Source organism: Lissotriton vulgaris, chromosome 1_1 (genome assembly GCF_964263255.1).
Source record: "Lissotriton vulgaris chromosome 1_1, aLisVul1.2, whole genome shotgun sequence".
NCBI classification, from domain to species: Eukaryota; Metazoa; Chordata; class Amphibia; order Caudata; family Salamandridae; genus Lissotriton; species Lissotriton vulgaris.
The window spans coordinates 1,616,938,263-1,616,960,688 of record NC_141685.1 but is presented as its reverse complement, the minus strand read 5'-3'; the positions used below and the strand labels follow the sequence as shown (position 1 = coordinate 1,616,960,688).

The 22,426-nt window shown below is 46.9% G+C and overlaps 1 protein-coding gene across 1 annotated transcript in view; it reads left to right on the top strand.

Annotated features, from left to right (window-relative positions):
- Positions 1-22,426, top strand: part of SHANK3 (SH3 and multiple ankyrin repeat domains 3) — a 1,483,929-nt gene that overhangs the window by 1,043,571 nt on the left and 417,932 nt on the right. The gene's annotated exons all lie outside the window — the stretch shown is intronic.

Below are 22,426 nucleotides of genomic sequence, written 5' to 3'. Positions count from 1 at the left end.
TTTTTTTTGGGACAACGCTTAGCTATCACAATGTGTAAACGGTATTTGATTGCATTTGACTGCATTCACCTTATAATCATTGCCCTCAGAAAAAATACCCCTTTCATTAACTAGGTTTTACAAGTCAAACCATTTGAAAAATACATGTAAACACGTTCATGATAATACATATTTCGGATTAAATGCATTCCAGCACTCCCGACCCTTTGCAGGCCCCTGCTCCTGGAAAAGCCACGCAGTGGCAAAGCTATTGCATTTATGCGAATGTTATGTCTTCCACGTGGTGTGTGACAGATAAAGTATCTGTGGTGTTGTGGTAAAGGGTAAGAGGAGGCGGGCCATCGGACAGCAGGAATGTTGTGCTGTGGTGAACCTTCAACAAGGCATTCCCAGCTGCTCGTAGGAGTATGCGTCCACGAAGAGTGCAGAGTGACGCACATTACTATAATTGGCAATAGCCCGAAATCTTGCAATCCCAACTGCGATCCAGAAAACCCCCAAGTGAATAACTAATTCTGCGCACTATAATTGGAATGGCATTTTTTAATAGACTTGTTGATCATGCTGTGGTGCCGTCACGTGACCACCAGGCCCGGACTGGCCGTTGAGGGCACCGGGCAATTCCCCGGTAGGCCGCATGGTTGGGGGCCGGTTTTGGGCCCCTGGGGCCGTTTTTGTTACAGGGCCGTTATGCTGCAAAAACGGCCCTGTAACAAAAACGGCCGAAAACCGGCCCTGTCACAGAGCGCGGTCGCACCTCTCCCCCCTCCCCTCTCCTCCCGGAGGGGGGGAGGGGGGCCGGCCGAGCACTTTGCCAGGGCTGGTTCTGGTTCCCAGTCCGGCCCTGGTGACCACAGGCTTCATTGTGGGCACGATGGCATGATTTTGTTACCTCACAAAGGTGCCCATCAATGTTTTTGTTGTGCCAAGCGCTGGCTTTTTATCTGCGTAAATTGGACGACTTCCTGTTGGTACAAGCAAGTCAGCCTCGGGGAAACGCTACTGAAAGAGCACATAAAAGGACAAGGCACCAGAAACAGTCTGCCTCGGTGGCTCATTTTGCTTGCGGGTATACGTGTTTACTCTTGGTGTAATCGTTTTTAAGCTCCACGTTTGGGAAACCACCTCTTATAGAGCGTGTCTTATTTCAACAAGCTGGTATTCATGGGCAAGCGCAGAAAAACATTTACTGGAGTTAGCATAACAGTTTTTACCTCCATACCACCTCCCTTCGTAGCGGGTTTTCTGTGTGTATAAACCTGAGCACTATTACGATTTCTAATGCTACATCTGCCAAGATCTGCCAGTCCAGTACGGCGCAGGAGGGGGGGGGGGCAGGACAGCAAGCACGAACAAGCAGGGGCAGGACAGCAAGCACGAACAACGAGGGGGGCCAGGACAGCAAGCACTCACCTGAGGACGACTTCTTCCGGCGGCGGTCGGGGGGAATGGCAAAACAAAAGCGCCACCCCCCAAAAAAAAAGTAAACGCCCACCTCCGAATGACGAACAAAAAGGGGCGGGCTTAAAAAAAAGCAAGAAACGCCCACGAATCTGCTCCAGCCCCGAGTGACACACATCTCTTCCAATGGCTAGCCTCCATTTACGAAGCTAGCCAATGGAAGAGAGAGGCGGGTTAAAGCCCCACTGAAGAAGTCATAAAATCTTCGGCTCCGCCTACTGCTTCGCTGTGCGACGGTAGCCTCGAACTAAAAACAGAAAAGATTAGTTGAGTCTAAATCCGCCAGGGGGCAATAGCTCACTACGTTCTAGAGAAGGGTGGGGATTGATTCTTACCGCCAATTTCCGTCCAAACCTCACGCGTCAGTCGTGAAGAGTGCGGGCGGGGCAGTGATCCTCCCTTAACTACGCTCAAAAACGCGTGAAAAAACGTGTGCAGCCGCAGCAGCTAGATGCTGGCCCAGGAGCGGGCAGGCCCAGTCTACAAGTAAGTATTTCCTGCCCAAAATTATCTGCTAATTTAATCTGATGGTATTAAGGGAACGACTCGAGTGCACAGTTTTAATGAGAAACCTCTATAACTCTGAGACAGATCATTTGAATTGACTCAAGATCCTCATCTACTGTTGAATAGGTGATATCAATAATTTCACCGGCATATCCATTCCACAATACAGCCTGAATGATAGTGGGTCAGTTATCAACATTTCCAGTGGTCAGCAGCAGGAAGGCTAAATTCCTCTCTTCGCATCCGGAAGGTTTTTGAGGAAGCAATCATGAAATAATTGGTCTACGTACCATGGCCCTTTTTCGGACCCAGCTTGCCAGTAAATTGGGTTGTCGGCTATACATAAGGTTGTGCTATGCCCCAGAGGTTCCCTACTGTGGAGAAAGGAGTCAACACCTACAAGCTTATGTGCAGAGCACCATACTGTTGCAGTCACATTGAGGTTTGGGTTCTCTGCCATCGGGGTCCGGGCTCTCTGCTACATGGCGGTGTGTGGTAGACCAGTACACTGGAAGGGATATATTTGGGCATTTAGTATGTGGCGTAGAATGTGCACCCACATTAGAGGTTCTTTCGGATCACACATATATAGGGACGACTGTGAAAGATGGAAGGCCAAACTATATGATGCAATATGTGGAAGGTGGCAACTTCCCGCCGTAGTATTTGCCCATAGACTTGCCGCCCTGAGCCTGGGTCTTTACCCACTCCAACTCTATGACCTGATGTCTATCTCTATCCCCAGGAGAAGAGTGTGGGGTATCTTGAGGGGTAGCATGCCTAAAACATAGTTGCATGGGTGGGACACAGTCATCTTGACCGTTTGTGCCCTCCGCCACAGTGGCAGGTTTAGATGTCCCCATGTAAGTAAGTCAAGCCTAGACCCCTCCACCAGTGGGAGGAGGTTGTCCTTTACCATTACAGAGAGCCTTCTGTTGATGCGAATACCCAAATATTTAAGGCTGGTAGGAACCTCTCTCATATTGTAACCCTGTGTGCATGGACTGGTAGTAACCCTAGACATAGGGAGCGCCTCACATTTAGGCCCTTTGATCTTATATCTGGACAGGTGAGAGAATTGATCAATGATTGACATCACAACTGAGATGGGGGACTCCGGAGTAGATAAAAGGAGTAGGATATCCTCAGCGTGCAGCAACACCTTCACTTCACCATCACCCAGCCGAATGCCCTCCACCGCTGGGGCAAGGCATATTGCTGTTGACTGGGGTTTGAGGGCCAATTGGAAGAGGAGTGAGGATAGTGGGTATTTCTGGTTGTTGAATGTGACTGACAGGAAACCTCCAAAATTGACATCTGTAGGGGAAAATCCATGGGAAAACATGATGAAAGTTGTATTTTCTGAAACATGAGCTGGAGGAGAGAAGCATTGGAGGCAAGATCCCTGTAGAAGGTGAGAAAGGAGTGCATCACATTAGTCTCAAAGAGTAATGACCCCTCAATAATGCTCAATGCAAAGCAGCAGATTAGCAGTCGCTGAGGTGTGTGCATCTTCTCTACCTCAAGGGTGAGGTGAATGATGGTTCCCTCTGTGCTTTCTCGGATCATGTAGAATGAATCTACAACCTCTAGTGTTCAGCTCTGCTAGTATGCTGATTCACACGGGCACATGTGAAACAGGACACGTGAGCAGGACAGGACCAAGGGTCTCCTGGGCTGGCAGATGAACAAGGTGCAGTGGCATTCATGCCACAGTAATCCCAGGGATGGCCAGTCTTCCTGTGGTACGTTTCAGGCTTTCGCGTAAGAGCACAAAACAAGTTCACAAAGTTTAAAACATATAGCCAGCTGCTTTATATCATCAGCAAGTAATGGCATGACAACTGAGGGTTATTCAGAGTAAAAACAAAACAGGTAACCCCGACTCATTTTATATAACATGCTCTTGCTGTCACAGTAGCTCTTCCATTGCAAAGAAGCGCCTGTCTAATTCTTTCGGTGCCAAACCAGTGGTCTGACCTGGTTACTAAACAGTGCTCAAAGTGCATGATATATATTTTCCTGTGGAGCAGTGCTTTAATTGGGCTGGCACTGTCGGGTACTGAGTACTGGCACTTTTTTATTTAGAGAAAGAGGGTACCGGCACTTCTCAAGAGTGACATAATTATTTTAAGTGGTGAGTACCGACACATCTCAAGTGTGACATAACACTTTTAATTGGAGAGTACTGGCACTTCTCAGAAACAAGCAGCTACTCTGGTGCAGAGTACCTGCACTTCTATTCTTCCATTTCAAGCACTGCTGTGGAGTAACTTGGAGCTGGTCAAACTGACCACAGTGGACCCCTCTCCTAGCGTAATTTTAAGGTGTTACCATAACCAGGTTCCTAATTTTTCTTAAAAAAATGTTAACATTAATTTTCTACTGATAATGTACACCTTCACCGTCATTCATTAACCAGGATAGCAGTGCACGATATTCTCGAAATAGGGTACTTAGAAACAAAATGTGAAAAATAATGAGGATTTGGTTGTCACAAAAGTGATGTAAATCCTGTCCGCCATATTACAAGTGCATTTTATTCTATGCCACTTGTAATAAGGTGGACCGGATATGCATCACATGACAAACTCTAAATCAGGGCCTTATTCTGGACTGGATTTTTCCATCAGTGTGAGTAATATTGGCACCACTTCCCTATATTAGATTCATGTGTATGATTTTGTGCCATTATGTATTATTTGATATATCAAATTTGAGAGGTAGAAAAAAAAATCTGTCTCTCATTGATTTCTATTGACCTACATTGTAGAAGCGCCAGCTTATTTACGCTATCTCACAACTTCTATAATAGCTTTCATGCCCTGAAGATGAGTTGGTTATAGAATTAGCTACAGCGTAAGGCCAAAAGGACTCTTGAACCGCAAAGTGAACCACCTGGAAACAACGATTTGTCTTGAGCAGCTGAAAAAAACATTTGTAGCACAAATTCACATAACAATTTTTGGAAATATACATCTTGCCGAGTCGAGTCTTATGGCTTACTTGTCACGCCATTACTGTGTATTAAAATGCAGCAGATGCATATATATAGCACTCCCTGGGAATTGTTTATGTTCATAAAAAATATTAGAAATCGCGAAAAGTGTATTTTTATGAGAAGGAATGAAGAACATATTTTGAACTATGATTTGGACTACAATGTAAGATAAGCAATAACTGAATTAATTCTTACACCTTTTTTGACCTTTCATTTTAGAATGAGTGCAGCCATGAGTTGCCCTTTATTTTGGAAGCAAGGATTAGGCCAAGAGAGCAGTACACGTTACTTCTTCCTCCAGGCACCGGAGAAGCAGAGAGCCAGCCCATGACTGTCTGTAGTAGCCGCCAGTCCCCAAGGAAGGCATGCTTCTTATACACAATCAGTTTGATGAGCCCTGCAAGGAAGCACCCTCTGTCTCCATAGGATATTGACATCAGGGTCCAGTCAGGCCATGCGGTCCCGTCTCCCTTCCATGTACGTCGTCTCACTGTGAGGATGCCTATGAGGATGCCTAGTCCTCTCCCAGATCACAAGCCGGGTAATTGTCCAGCGAGAGGCATGTTCAGTCCTCCGTGGAGCACAGACTGTCCCCCTCATTAAGTATGTACTGAACGTCCTAGAAACAAAACGGTATGTGGAGGGTCAAGGGGAATGTTTCAAGACCTGTCTGCTCGCTCCCCTATATCAACGTACATAACACCCAAAAGAGCAGATCAAGTCAGGGAAAGTGTGTGCCTACATCAGTACCAGTGCGGTACCGGTGATGGGTGCGTGAAAAATGGGCTGTCAAAAGTTTAAGGCATTAATGTCGGAAGGCTGAAGCAATTCCCATCAGACCACCCATTTGGTGGAGTTTACGTCACGTGGGAACTGTTTATCATGCCATCCCAAATCCGCCCCAATAATGCCAGTGCGGGAATGGATGTCGAAAGTACTGATCATAATTCACATCTCTAAGTGATGTTAATGAAAAAAGTGCAGTGCTCAAATGGTGATGTTAAAATTGACTACCCGGACTTCAGGAAGCGTTTAAACAGAAGTCAAGTGTCAAAGATTAAAAAACACGCTGGGTGGTAAGGCTACCCACTAGCGCTGTGCAGTATGGTCGACATGTTTCAGCCATAAGGGCATCTAGCCCGGCTTTCTTCAGGACCGGTTGACAAAAATAGCTACTGCAATTGCATGTAAAGTGTAAAGGTGAAGAGTATAAACATGTACTAACAAAGTTACATATATCAGGACTTAAAATACTTAGGTGTCCACTGGAGGGAGAGGAATAATTCTTCTTCCTAACAAAAAAAAAAAAGACACTATGTCAAACAACGCCAGATTGCACACACACACCAATACACACAACTAGGGACCTTGCAGGCACACATGCATGAATAATTTGCATTCTGCATTAATAGAGAGCATACTAGCTCAATCACACTGAGGCATTTCCTCAAAGTGATACTCACCCAGCTTTATGTGGGTGAAGACCTCACCTCACCCGGCAACCGCTCGGGGGAATGAGGCCCCGCTCTGTAGTGTAAAAAATGAAAAGTCACAGTAAGCACATAACTTTACTTTGTTTAAACCAATAGTTTTACACTGAAAACCCAACAGACGTGTGATAGTCGCCCCACTGTCATAATTACCAACGGCACCTTCTCAAATTTGTATAGTGCGCATAAAAATCGCACATCCTGCGATGTTTTACCCTTGTGAAATCAGTGTCTCAGCACTGTTAAGTGCTACCAGATGACTTACTTAAGAGTGGTAGTTACATAGTAATTTGCGGTAAGAAACATCTTGACAGGCATTCTCTATCTATTATTCTCATAAAAAGAATGAGATTTATTTAACACCTGTGGCTTAATTGGCAACCAAGGAATTGAGGTAATCATATGGTATCCTAATACACTCTCATGCATAGGTAACAAAGACCTATCGTCAATGTGAGCTGCTCAGTTAGACACAGTGAACAAATGAACTATCAGCCCCAACACGCAGTTATTGTAAGAGTGAGGGGCCATACAGGCTCCCTTGAGTATGGGTACCCTATTAGTACAAGTCCCAACTACGAAACAATGGCGAAATCGGCGTGGAGGCGCCGCGAGGCTCACCTGACCGTCGGTACCCCGGCTCTGGACCCGAACGGAAGTGGAGGTGGTAGGGAAAACGCCCTTCCTCTTTATGTAGCCTTCATGCGGACGTTACAGGATCCCTCATCTCTAGACGGGTTTCACAAAATCGCGGAAGAGCCGCGAAAGAGGACCGCTGTTTATTCGCGCATGCGTGGAGAGTGCGGAAACACAGCTCTCACGCGCATGCGCGGTCCTCGCTGCTCGTGGAATTCTCGAGAAAGTCTTGCACCGTCTGTTACTCGCGGGATAAGAAGATGCTCGTTTAAAAGGAAAATGAGCAACAGTAAGGACCCGGTCACATGCCCAGGAGGGAGACGCCGCTCCTGAGACATGAGCTCGAAGTAACCTCCTCATCCAGGTGTCAATGTGTGACACCGCCCTGATGAGAAAGGGAGTAGTATAGTAGTGGGGGGATGATGTGGGAGTGCACAGTTGTCACTAGGCAGACTAACACTGATGAACGGAGTGGAAAGTGGGCACCCATCAATGATATAACATAATGGGTGATAACCAGGTGATAAATGTAACACAAGGAGTGATACAACAGATAGCTCAAACTAGAAGCCAGATAGTATCTCTAGTAGATAGAGGATTGTAATTGGAGCACTTGAATGATGAATCAAGTGACAAAACTCCAAAAGGAGGTATTTCGTTGAGACATTACCAACAAGAATGTAATTGTACTAGGGTGTCAGGGAAGGTAGACAGGAGGGCCACACACACAATTGAGTTGGGTGAGCTAAGAGATGTAAACTGGACTGCGTTTACATCCTGATTCAATAGACCCGCAACTAAAAAGTTGCACTAGATACTAGAAACAAAACGGTATGTGGAGGGTCAAGGGGAATGTTTCAAGACCTGTCTGCTCGCTCCCCTATATCAACGTACATAACACCCAAAAGAGCAGATCAAGTCAGGGAAAGTGTGTGCCTACATCAGTACCAGTGCGGTACCGGTGATGGGTGCGTGAAAAATGGGCTGTCAAAAGTTTAAGGCATTAATGTCGGAAGGCTGAAGCAATTCCCATCAGACCACCCATTTGGTGGAGTTTACGTCACGTGGGAACTGTTTATCATGCCATCCCAAATCCGCCCCAATAATGCCAGTGCGGGAATGGATGTCAAAAGTACTGATCATAATTCACATCTCTAAGTGATGTTAATGAAAAAAGTGCAGTGCTCAAATGGTGATGTTAAAATTGACTACCCGGACTTCAGGAAGCGTTTAAACAGAAGTCAAGTGTCAAAGATTAAAAAACACGCTGGGTGGTAAGGCTACCCACTAGCGCTGTGCAGTATGGTCGATATGTTTCAGCCATAAGGGCATCTAGCCCGGCTTTCTTCAGGACCGGTTGACAAAAATAGCTACTGCAATTGCATGTAAAGTGTATAGGTGAAGAGTATAAACATGTACTAACAAAGGTACATATATCAGGACTTAAAATACTTAGGTGTCCACTGGAGGGAGAGGAATAATTCTTCTTCCTAACAAAAAACAAAAAGACACTATGTCAAACAACGCCAGATTGCACACACACACCAATACACACAACTAGGGACCTTGCAGGCACACATGCATGGATAATTTGCATTCTGCATTAATAGAGAGCATACTAGCTCAATCACACTGAGGCATTTCCTCAAAGTGATACTCACCCAGCTTTATGTGGGTGAAGACCTCACCTCACCCGGCAACCGCTCGGGGGAATGAGGCCCCACTCTGTAGTGTAAAAAATGAAAAGTCACAGTAAGCACATAACTTTCCTGTGTTTAAACCAATAGTTTTACACTGAAAACCCAACAGACGTGTGATAGTCGCCCCACTGTCATAATTACCAACGGCACCTTCTCAAATTTGTATAGTGCGCATAAAAATCGCACATCCTGCGATGTTTTACCCTTGTGAAATCAGTGACTCAGCACTGTTAAGTGCTACCAGATGACTTACTTAAGAGTGGTAGTTACATAGTAATTTGCGGTAAGAAACAACTTGACAGGCATTCTCTATCTATTATTCTCATAAAAAGAATGAGATTTATTTAACACCTGTGGCTTAATTGGCAACCAAGGAATTGAGGTAATCATATGGTATCCTAATACACTCTCATGCATAGGTAACAAAGACCTATCGTCAATGTGAGCTGCTCAGTTAGACACAGTGAACAAATGAACTATCAGCCCCAACACGCAGTTATTGTAAGAGTGAGGGGCCATACAGGCTCCCTTGAGTATGGGTACCCTATTAGTACAAGTCCCAACTACGAAACAATGGCGAAATCGGCGTGGAGGCCCCGCGAGGCTCACCTGACCGTCGGTACCCCGGCTCTGGACCCGAACGGAAGTGGAGGTGGTAGGGAATACGCCCTTCCTCTTTATGTAGCCTTCATGCGGACGTTACAGGATCCCTCATCTCAAGACGGGTTTCACAAAATCGCGGGAGAGCCGCGAAAGAGGACCGCTGTTTATTCGCGCATGCGTGGAGAGTGCGGAAACACAGCTCTCACGCGCATGCGCGGTCCTCGCTGCTCGTGGAATTCCGGAGAAAGTCTTGCACCGTCTGTTACTCGCGGGATATTGAATCAGGATGTAAACGCAGTCCAGTTTACATCTCTTAGCTCACCCAACTCAATTGTGTGTGTGGCCCTCCTGTCTACCTTCCCTGACACCCTAGTACAATTACATTCTTGTTGGTAATGTCTCAACGAAATACCTCCTTTTGGAGTTTTGTCACTTGATTCATCATTCAAGTGCTCCAATTACAGTCCTCTATCTACTAGAGATACTATCTGGCTTCTAGTTTGATCTATCTGTTGTATCACTCCTTGTGTTACATTTATCACCTGGTTATCACCCATTATGTTATATCATTGATGGGTGCCCACTTTCCACTCCGTTCATCAGTGTTAGTCTGCCTAGTGACAACTGTGCACTCCCACATCATCCCCCCACTACTATACGACTCCCTTTCTCATCAGGGCGGTGTCACACATTGACACCTGGATGAGGAGGTTACTTCGAGCTCATGTCTCAGGAGCGGCGTCTCCCTCCTGGGCATGTGACCGGGTCCTTACTGTTGCTCATTTTCCTTTTAAACGAGCATCTTCTTATCCCGCGAATAACAGACGGTGCAAGACTTTCTCCGGAATTCCACGAGCAGCGAGGACCGCGCATGCGCGTGAGAGCTGTGTTTTCGCACTCTCCACGCATGCGCGAATAAACAGCGGTCCTCTTTCGCGGCTCTCCCGCGATTTTGTGAAACCCGTCTAGAGATGAGGGATCCTGTAACGTCCGCATGAAGGCTACATAAAGAGGAAGGGCATTTTCCCTACCACCTCCACTTCCGTTCGGGTCCAGAGCCGGGGTACCGACGGTCAGGTGAGCCTCGCGGCGCCTCCACGCCGATTTCGCCATTGTTTCGTAGTTGGGACTTGTACTAATAGGGTACCCATACTCAAGGGAGCCTGTATGGCCCCTCACTCTTACAATAACTGCGTGTTGGGGCTGATAGTTCATTTGTTCACTGTGTCTAACTGAGCAGCTCACATTGACGATAGGTCTTTGTTACCTATGCATGAGAGTGTATTAGGATACCATATGATTACCTCAATTCCTTGGTTGCCAATTAAGCCACAGGTGTTAAATAAATCTCATTCTTTTTATGAGAATAATAGATAGAGAATGCCTGTCAAGATGTTTCTTACCGCAAATTACTATGTAACTACCACTCTTAAGTAAGTCATCTGGTAGCACTTAACAGTGCTGAGACACTGATTTCACAAGGGTAAAACATCGCAGGATGTGCGATTTTTATGCGCACTATACAAATTTGAGAAGGTGCCGTTGGTAATTATGACAGTGGGGCGACTATCACACGTCTGTTGGGTTTTCAGTGTAAAACTATTGGTTTAAACACAGTAAAGTTATGTGCTTACTGTGACTTTTCATTTTTTACACTACAGAGCGGGGCCTCATTCCCCCGAGCGGTTGCCGGGTGAGGTGAGGTCTTCACCCACATAAAGCTGGGTGAGTATCACTTTGAGGAAATGCCTCAGTGTGATTGAGCTAGTATGCTCTCTATTACTGCAGAATGCAAATTATTCATGCATGTGTGCCTGCAAGGTCCCTAGTTGTGTGTATTGGTGTGTGTGTGCAATCTGGCGTTGTTTGACATAGTGTCTTTTTGTTTTTTGTTAGGAAGAAGAATTATTCCTCTCCCTCCAGTGGACACCTAAGTATTTTAAGTCCTGATATATGTAACTTTGTTAGTACATGTTTATACTCTTCACCTATACACTTTACATGCGATTGCAGTAGCTATTTTTGTCAACCGGTCCTGAAGAAAGCCGGGCTAGATGCCCTTATGGCTGAAACATGTCGACCATACTGCACAGCGCTAATGGGTAGCCTTACCACCCAGCGTGTTTTTTAATCTTTGACACTTGACTTCTGTTTAAACGCTTCCTGAAGTCCGGGTAGTCAATTTTAACATCACCATTTGAGCACTGCACTTTTTTCATTAACATCACTTAGAGATGTGAATTATGATCAGTACTTTCGACATCCATTCCCGCACTGGCATTATTGGGGCGGATTTGGGATGGCATGATAAACAGTTCCCACGTGACGTAAACTCCACCAAATGGGTGGTCTGATGGGAATTGCTTCAGCCTTCCGACATTAATGCCTTAAACTTTTGACAGCCCATTTTTCACGCACCCATCACCGGTACCGCACTGGTACTGATGTAGGCACACACTTTCCCTGACTTGATCTGCTCTTTTGGGTGTTATGTACGTTGATATAGGGGAGCGAGCAGACAGGTCTTGAAACATTCCCCTTGACCCGCCACATACCGTTTTGTTTCTAGTATCTAGTGCAACTTTTTAGTTGTGGGTCTATTGAATCAGGATGTAAACGCAGTCCAGTTTACATCTCTTAGCTCACCCAACTCAATTGTGTGTGTGGCCCTCCTGTCTACCTTCCCTGACACCCTAGTACAATTACATTCTTGTTGGTAATGTCTCAACGAAATACCTCCTTTTGGAGATTTGTCACTTGATTCATCATTCAAGTGCTCCAATTACAGTCCTCTATCTACTAGAGATACTATCTGGCTTCTAGTTTGAGCTATCTGTTGTATCACTCCTTGTGTTACATTTATCACCTGGTTATCACCCATTATGTTATATCATTGATGGGTGCCCACTTTCCACTCCGTTCATCAGTGTTAGTCTGCCTAGTGACAACTGTGCACTCCCACATCATCCCCCCACTACTATACTACTCCCTTTCTCATCAGGGCGGTGTCACACATTGACACCTGGATGAGGAGGTTACTTTGAGCTCATGTCTCAGGAGCGGCGTCTCCCTCCTGGGCATGTGACCGGGTCCTTACTGTTGCTCATTTTCCTTTTAAACGAGCATCTTCTTATCCCGCGAGTAACAGACGGTGCAAGACTTTCTCCGGAATTCCACGAGCAGCGAGGACCGCGCATGCGCGTGAGAGCTGTGTTTCCGCACTCTCCACGCATGCGCGAATAAACAGCGGTCCTCTTTCGCGGCTCTCCCGCGATTTTGTGAAACCCGTCTAGAGATGAGGGATCCTGTAACGTCCGCATGAAGGCTACATAAAGAGGAAGGGCGTTTTCCCTACCACCTCCACTTCCGTTCGGGTCCAGAGCCGGGGTACCGACGGTCAGGTGAGCCTCGCGGCGCCTCCACGCCGATTTCGCCATTGTTTCGTAGTTGGGACTTGTACTAATAGGGTACCCATACTCAAGGGAGCCTGATGGCCCCTCACTCTTACAATAACTGCGTGTTGGGGCTGATAGTTCATTTGTTCACTGTGTCTAACTGAGCAGCTCACATTGACGATAGGTCTTTGTTACCTATGCATGAGAGTGTATTAGGATACCATATGATTACCTCAATTCCTTGGTTGCCAATTAAGCCACAGGTGTTAAATAAATCTCATTCTTTTAATGAGAATAATAGATAGAGAATGCCTGTCAAGATGTTTCTTACCGCAAATTACTATGTAACTACCACTCTTAAGTAAGTCATCTGGTAGCACTTAACAGTGCTGAGACACTGATTTCACAAGGGTAAAACATCGCAGGATGTGCGATTTTTATGCGCACTATACAAATTTGAGAAGGTGCCGTTGGTAATTATGACAGTGGGGCGACTATCACACGTCTGTTGGGTTTTCAGTGTAAAACTATTGGTTTAAACACAGTAAAGTTATGTGCTTACTGTGACTTTTCATTTTTTACACTACAGAGTGGGGCCTCATTCCCCCGAGCGGTTGCCGGGTGAGGTGAGGTCTTCACCCACATAAAGCTGGGTGAGTATCTCTTTGAGGAAATGCCTCAGTGTGATTGAGCTAGTATGCTCTCTATTAATGCAGAATGCAAATTATTCATGCATGTGTGCCTGCAAGGTCCCTAGTTGTGTGTATTGGTGTGTGTGTGCAATCTGGCGTTGTTTGACATAGTGTCTTTTTGTTTTTTGTTAGGAAGAAGAATTATTCCTCTCCCTCCAGTGGACACCTAAGTATTTTAAGTCCTGATATATGTAACTTTGTTAGTACATGTTTATACTCTTCACCTATACACTTTACATGCAATTGCAGTAGCTATTTTTGTCAACGGGTCCTGAAGAAAGCCGGGCTAGATGCCCTTATGGCTGAAACATGTCGACCATACTGCACAGCGCTAGTGGGTAGCCTTACCACCCAGCGTGTTTTTTAATCTTTGACACTTGACTTCTGTTTAAACGCTTCCTGAAGTCCGGGTAGTCAATTTTAACATCACCATTTGAGCACTGCACTTTTTTCATTAACATCAGTTAGAGATGTGAATTATGATCAGTACTTTTGACATCCATTCCCGCACTGGCATTATTGGGGCGGATTTGGGATGGCATGATAAACAGTTCCCACGTGACGTAAACTCCACCAAATGGGTGGTCTGATGGGAATTGCTTCAGCCTTCCGACATTAATGCCTTAAACTTTTGACAGCCCATTTTTCACGCACCCATCACCGGTACCGCACTGGTACTGATGTAGGCACACACTTTCCCTGACTTGATCTGCTCTTTTGGGTGTTATGTACTGAACGTCCCCCTTCTTCGGGCTCTTACCCATGCAGGGCAGTGAACATCCTATGAGGTCATGGGGAGCACTCTCTCCAGATCCTTCCCAGAGTGTCCATGTAGACTGTGCACTCTTAAAGACCATGGTCAGGCAAGAGCCACTAGGGCTGTGACAGAAGTGCCTGGAAAAGAGAAGACGGGTACAAAATGTGCAGCCTGTAATGTTGGTGGTCCCCCTGAAATAATGACAGGACGCTGTAATAGAGAGTACTTTGTTTAATGAGTAATTTGTCCCAGAGAGCGCCGAGCCGGTGGTGCTCCGTGCTCCGACACTCGCGCCTCTGAGCAGGGATGCGTGCGCATCCCTAAAATGGCCACCGGCACGTCGCGTCGTGACGCAACGTGCATACACTGAAACGCTAACATTACATATCTCCCTTTTTTCCAACCACTAGAAAATTGTAACTTACAGTCCGCCGCTCATATCAAAGTCTTGGAATCTGGCTGGTCTCACCACTGTCCTTCCCTTCGGTTCTGTCTTATCGGGGTAGCCGTGGCCTCTCTCTCAGAAGTCTCTGCGCTACCTCCCCCATTGTGCAGCGCGGCCAGGCTCTCCCTTGATCTCCTCATGTTCGTCTCCTTCTCCACTCCGGGGCTTCCTCTGTTACTTTGCTCCCTGCCGATTTCTTCTCTCCCCATGTCCATCTCCCCGTGGAGTTGTTCATTTCCTGCACCAGACTCCTCCGCATTTTCCAATTCTCGTCCACCTTGGCTCAACTGTAGCACTTTATTGCATCTCGCCATGCGGTCCTGAGACCATACATTGCCATCACTCAACAGGACAGCTCTGTCATACACTTCCTTTACCTGCAAGGGTTTACTGTATTTGCTATCCCCTTTTCTTTGCATCGTCGCCAACTTAACTCGCACCCATTCACCTTCCTCTAATCCAGTGTCTTTCACATTTCTTCGCCTGTCATAGTGTTTTGCGTAGATGGCCTGTGCTTTTTCCAAGTTTGCCTGAACCACCGCCGGGGACCATTTGCACGTAGTGGTCTTCTCCTTCCACACTCGATTGTCCTTTGTGAAGGGGTCCCGTCCCCTCAAGATTTGGAAGGGACTGTATCCAGTTCCTGTGGGGGTGATCCGGTACGCCCATACCATTTTCCATATTTCTTTCTCCTAGTCCTTGTTATTGGATATCGCTGCTTGCACGGATCCCATCACCACTCGGTTGAAGCGTTCTACTAATCCATTACCCGCCGGGTGATAGATCGACGTGTGCTTGGAGAGGATCCCGTTTCTTTCCATGAAGCCGGTCCATTTGTCTGAGGTGAACTGAGGGCCGTTGTCGCTTAGGATGGATTTGGGAATGCCCTCCCTCACAAATGTGCCATTCAAAAATCTTAAAATCGTCTCCGTGTCCATTACTTCTTCCACCTTCATTTCAGGCCATTTCGAGTATCTGTCGATGAGGACACACACATACTTTTGGATACCTTGCCCATCCAAAATTGGGCCCAATATGTCGATGTATAGCTCCTCCCACGGGTTCTGTGGGGGTACAAATCTTCCCAGCGCTGGGCGCAGTGGCTTGAGTGTTTTGTCTGCTCCCTGGCACTTTGGGCTCTCCCTGACATACCGTTCCGCTCGTAGGTCTATGCCTGGCCATCAATATCCTTGCTTGGTTCTCAACTTCATCTTGCCTATCCCCAAATGGCCTTCATGGAGTATCACCAATAGTTTTGCAACTATTCCGGCTAGGGTAATGACCTTGTCTCCCCTATACACAAACACTCCTTGATCATCCATAGACAACTCTTCCCTGACTTCATAGTACATCCTTAGGTTTTCGCTGGTGTGTTTCTTCTCTGGCCAGCCCTGTACTATACATTTTTTCACCTCCTGCATGGCCGGGTCTTCACTGTAGGCTTCGCTCCATTCCTGGTTGCTGATGACCTTCTCTTGGTCATCTGTCAGGGCCACCATCTCTTCTCCACCGGCCTGGTCCTCTTCTCCGAGTTCCATGGCTGCCGCCCTGCTCAGATATAGTCCGCCACCTTGTTCCGACTACCTGGAATGTACTCTACGTCGTATCTAAATTCCAGTAGTTTTAGTGTCATTTTCGAGATCCTGGGGGTGGCACTAGCGTGCCCGCTAGAGGTTAGTACCTTCACCAAGGGTTTATGATCAGTCTTGAGTTGAAATCGTGTACCCCACAGAAATTGTCTAAATCTTGTCATTGCCCATACCACAGCTAGCATCTCCTTTTCAATGACGCTGTATTTTCTTTCTGTGTCGCTCAATGTGCGAGAGGCGAAACTCAGTGTTTCCATCTTGTCCTTGTCCTCGGTCCTGCATCAACACCGCACCCAATCCTTTATCGCTGGCATCTGTCGTGAGTACCGTTCTTCCCTGAGGATCGTATCCTTGTAAGGGTATGCTTACACCACATCTTTCTTTATGCTCTCGAATTCCCCTTGTGCTTCTTCCGACCAGCAGAACACTGAGCTCCCTCTAGTTAATTTCCTCATGTGGTGCGTCTTTGTTGCGAAATGCTGCACAAATTTACTGTAGTATTCCGCCATTCTTAAGAAGGACCTGACGTCTTCCTTGCTTGTGGGTGGTGGTGCATCACAAACAGGCATGGGCGGAAAATCCGTTCCGCTCGCGGATTTTGCGGATTTTCGGGAAATCCGCAATCCGCGAGATTTGCGAATTTCCTGAAAAATCCGCAAATCCGCGAGCAGCGGATTTTGCTCGCACTGCTCGCACTGTTCGCGTGAGTTCGCGCCCCGCGAATAAGTGCGAAATTGCAGAAATACGATTTTAGCAAAACTGAAAGTAACTACTTACCAGGTTCAAAAGTTCAGGCTCATCATTAGTAGCCATTTCCTGTAGTGCTTCCTGAGGGGCCCCTCCAGAGTTCAGTTGCCAGTTGCAACTATTATGTGACCCTGCTCTGAACCTCAGAATAGTTACACATATGCCACAAAGGTCCTGAATTACAGCTAAGGGAGACAAGCAGGAGCCAGGCTGGAAGTTAAAATCCATTAATCAGCCCCTAATTCATTATTGTCAGTTGGGGCAGGGCAGGTGTTGTAACTAATTTTGCAACAATGAAAGCACTTAGCAAGTGCAAAAGATCACTAATCAGGGCGCACTAAGGAAGCAGGTGCCAGCTAAAAAAATATTCTGTGACACATTAATCAGCCCCAAATTAATTCAGGTCACTTGAGGCAGGGAAGGTGTGCTTTGCTTTGCCAAAAATAATGTACACTGGACAACCAGAGGGTGTGGTGATGAAACAGAGGGTGGCATGGGTGGGCCAGAGGGTGGCATGAGTAGTCAGAGAGTGGCAGTGGTGACAGAGAGTGGCAGTGATGAAGAAGAGTGTCCCAAACAGGTTGGACACGTAGAAACAACAAGTTCGCAAAACTTGCGACCCGACAGGTAAGTTCGCAAATTGCGAAATTGTAAAAACCCTCGCGAACTGGCAGAAACACGGGCGAACACAAAAAAAAAAAAAAATCCGCAAATTCGCGGGAATTCGCGGATTTTGCGGATTGCGAGTTTGCAAATCCGCAAATTCGCGGATTGCCAATCCGCAAAATCCGCTCATGCTTAATCACAAATCGCCTTCACATTTTCAGTCTTTGGTGTGATCCCTTGCACTCCAATTTCATGCCCTAGATAGGTCACTGACTCCCTGCCCAGGCAGCACTTTTACCACTCCGCCGTGAGGCCTTTTCCTTCTAGCACTCTCAGCACCTTGGTCAGTTTTGCATCGTGGTCTAACCTGTCCCGTCCCATCACTAGAATGTCATCCTGGAAATATTGGATGCCATCCATATTCTTGAACGGTTGGTGCATCAATTTCTGAAACACTGCAGCCGCTGATGCTAGTCCAAACGGCATACGGCGGGACTGGTAGCACCCGAAGGGGGTAATGAATGATGTCAGCCTCCTGCTCTCCGGGTGCAATGCAATTTGATAGTATGCGGACGTTAGGTCGATAGTTGAGTACCAATTGATTCCTCTCGTTTTGGCCAGCATCTCTTCGATTCTTGGCAACGGAAACTTCTCCACCACAATTTTCTTATTCAATTCGCGCAGGTCCACACATAGCCTGACGTTCCCGCTGGGTTTCATGACCACCACCAGTGGCGCCAGCCACTCAGCGCACGTGATCGGTTCGATGATTCCTTTTCTAATTCTTGTAGTTCTATTTGCACCGCTTCTCTCACTGCGAGAGGTACATTTCTCACTTTGTGAGACACCGGTATGGCGCCTGCCTTGAGAACGATTTTGTGCGCGAACTTTTCGAGCTTCCCCACTGTGTCTCCAAATACCTTGGGATACTCTCTCTTCCATTTGTCCAGGTCCGGCCACACTTCCGGTTCGGTGAGTAGGATCTGCACTTTACCACCAGGGTCCAGTTTCATGCCCAAGTCGCCCTGGTCTAGCCATCCCAGCACCGATGGTCCCTTCTCGGATATGTACAATTTGCAGTTGGCGCTGCGTCCTCTGAATTCAAACTTTAACGGTCTGAATCCTACCATAGGTATGGGGTCTCCGTTGTACGTGACTGGTCTTATGTCCAGTTTCTCCAGGTCTGGGACCATGTGCGGCTTGAAAGTTTCGTTCCACACTGCTCTCTGGACAATGGTATATGGCGATCCAGTATCGGCCACTATACTTATCGGTACTCCCCCGATCGTCATGTCCAGCACCGGCTTGGTCGACCTTTTGTTGTCTACGCTCAACACTTGGTCGTAGATGCAAAGTACTGTGTCCTCATCTTCGTGGTCGTTCTCCTCTCTGTCCTCTTGTCCTTGGTCGATGTACTTGACCACACTCCTGGAGGCTTTCCTGCTGCACATTTTCTCGTAGTGCCCTACGATCCCACAGTACATATATTTGGCGCGAAATGCCGGACACTTCCTGTCGTAGGCTTCATGTGCCCAGCTTCCGCACCTGTAGCAAGCTTTCTTGTTGTTCCCCGTCTGTTTTCCCGGTGGTCCCGGATTCCCTTGCCACCTGTTCAGTCCCTTCGATGTGGGCCCCTTGCTTCTGTTGTCCTTACGGTGCTCGTCGTCATCTATCCTGTTCACCATCGGACTTGCTGCGGTCTCTTTTTTTGCCGCCTCCGCGCATCTTCGCGCAAATTCCGCTCTCTTGACTATGATCATTACTTCCTGCAGCGTGGCGTCACCACTGGCCCACAGCTTGTCTTGCACCGCAGTACTCGTAGTGTGCATTACAATTTGATCCTTGATGAATTCATCTTGGAATGTGTCATATCTGCACGTGGATGCCAACTTCCTCAAGGCCGCCACATACTCTTCCACCGATTCCCCTGGTTGTTGCTTCCTTTGCTGGAAGTTGTATCTGTCAATTGAAACGCAAACCGCCGGTTTGTAGTGTTCGTTTAATTCCTCAATTGCGTGGGCATACACATCGTCATCTGTACTCCCCCGTGGTTTGGGTACCAGATTCTTGAAAATCCTTAGCCCCTCCGGGCCTAGATTTTGTAACAAAATCCGCCTCTTCCTTTAACTGGTAAACTTCTCGTCATTTTCATCCTCCAGCACTTCGATGAAGTTGTCTATGTAGTCTCTCCAATCTTCCCACCTCATGAGGGGTTCCCATGGTTTGGGTAGGAACTGCACGGGGGCCGTCGCTGACGCTGCTTGCGCACACATCTTTTCGCGCCTTTCTGTAGGTGGGGTGTCACGTGACTTCTGGGGCTACCTGGTGCACTGTTTTCCTCTTGTTTCTCGTTTTGCAGCTGGGGGTACTCTGTTTCTGCCCCTTCGCTTTTCCCAGAGGTCGCCAGTGCTCCTGCCCTCGGTTGTGTTATGTTGGGGGGTGTCCTAGGTGGTTTGCCCCTCTGCGCGCTCTTTCACTTCATCCCCGGTGCTCAGTTCCGCTCCCCCCGTGTGGATGTGGGCTCTGCAGCGCTCTCTGGTGTCCACTGTTTGTCTGTGGTAAATTACTTACAGTTGACCTGTCAGTTGTGCTGGTTGCAGGCTTGTATCTCTTCCCTGTCCTGTTCGGTTTTTTTTTCTTCTGTAGTGGTATCTCTTCTTTATTTCTTTATTTATCCCGACCTCGTCGCCATTGTAATGTTGGCGGTCCCCCTGAAATAATGACAGGACGCTGTAATAGGGAGTACTTTGTTTAATGAGTAATTTTTCCCAGAGAGCGCCGAGCTGGTGGTGCTCCGTGCTCCGACACTCGCGCCTCTGAGCAGGGATGCACGAGCATCCCTAAAATGGCCGCCGGCACGTCGTGTCGTGACGCAACGTGCGTACACTGAAAAGCTAACATTACACAGCCCTCGGAAGGAAAGTACCCGCAAATGACCCCAGGACACACCCTTACAGGTAACGGGTAAAAAGAGGAAAATAGAACGTTTTTAAATGAAGTAAGATATGTTTATTGAATTCTAAAACAGTGCTGCCTTTTCATTTTTAAATTGTTCACTATTATTTTTGTTTACAGCTTAAAATATTTTTTCATTTGCAATGTCTTAGTGTTTTTTTAGTGGTTTAGACGTCTTGTAATTGATAAAATTTCTGAAGTGGTGTTGAAGCCCGCCTATAATTTTGATTAGCTAGTGTCATCATTTATGCAAAACGCTGGCCTCCAATTAAAAATTAGGCTTCTTTGTTACCGCCATGTCTCCTTTTGGCCCAGCCCATCCCGACTGGATCGTTTCCTTGCAGCGATACACGGTCTCCTTGAATTAGTGGGTGGGCCCTTTTTTTGTAATTTGCCCAATGGCGACAGCTTGTCATTAGTTGTATGCTCATGCTCAGCGCGGCTCCCACTTTAGGGACACTGCGCTACATTTATTTATTTATTTTTACTTTAATTCGGAGTGCGGCGCCCACTTTAGGGACGCTGCGCTACATTTATTTATTTATTTTTACTTTAATTCGGAGTGCGGCGCCCACTTTAGGGACGCTGCGCTACATTTATTTCTTTATTTTTACTTTATTTTGGAGCGCGGCACCTGCTTTCGGGACACCATGCTCTGTTTATTTCTTTTATCTTGTAAGGATGTGGTGCAGCATCGCAAACATACCATGGCACCATGGACTGAGCAGGTTGTTGTTTTTATTTTCAATGACCTTCTCTGGCATCGTGTATCCTCCTCTGTCTCCTCACTCCATCTCCGCACCACCCCCCCACCCACAAACACACTTTGTCAAGCCACAACTTCCGCCCAAAGGCTGGTGTCCTATTACTGCTCTCAGTGCCCTTAGCACCCACCTTACAATTCCTCACCGTGAGCAGGGGCTGCCCTAGGATTTTGAGCCCCACGACCCGTAGCGCCCCCCATTCGTCACCAAGAGCTGGAACTTCTGTGGTGTTATATTCCCTGCCCCCCTAGCCCCAGCATTCCTCCTGGAGAGCGGTGGGTGTTCTGGCATTTGAGATTTAGAGCAGGTCATCGCGGACACAAAGCGTTGACTAGACAGGACAGAACCCGAGTCCTGTTTTCAGTTAGAGGCCCCACCCCCAGAGCGAGTGCTAGGGCTAGCTGTCTAGGGCCCCCTTGCTTTCAGATGCGGCCCCCTCCCTCCTCTCTGCTTGTGAGTGGGGGAGGGGCAGTTCTATAACTTCTCTTCATGGATTCTATACATGGGTCAGTGCAGGACTCGACTCGGAGATTTACATACTGATTTGTTTGGGTTAAAAACTGACAAAGGCAGCTGAGGATCAATGTCACATCCATAGCAGCCCCCTCAACATTTTACAAGCATTTGCAATGCAAAAGTTCTCGCATTTATGCAAGTTTAAGCTATTGGCATTGTAAATCACAATGCCTTTTATTTATGTTTTAAAAACGAAAACAAAAATAAAAGGCATTGTCATTTGCAATGTCAATGGCTCCAACTCGCATAAAGGCGAGACCTATTGCATTGCAAATGCTTGCTCTTTATAAGAGAGGGATTTTTTTGCCCTTTATTTTAGTCTTATGCGGAAAAAAAATCAGGATTGGGGCCTTTTGTCAGAGGCCTGGTGAGGCCTCCATTGCTTTTAGGAAAGAACAGGCAATGTTGAGGGTTTTCCTTTGGGGCTATTGTGATGCCAGACCAGTGAAAGCCCAGTTTAGGCTTTCACTGCTGTGACATCAAAGCGGTGAATCCCTAGATTTTGAGAAGTGTGCTGTCGATAATAACTGAGAAAGAGCCTAATACACAGCATATTGTTTCA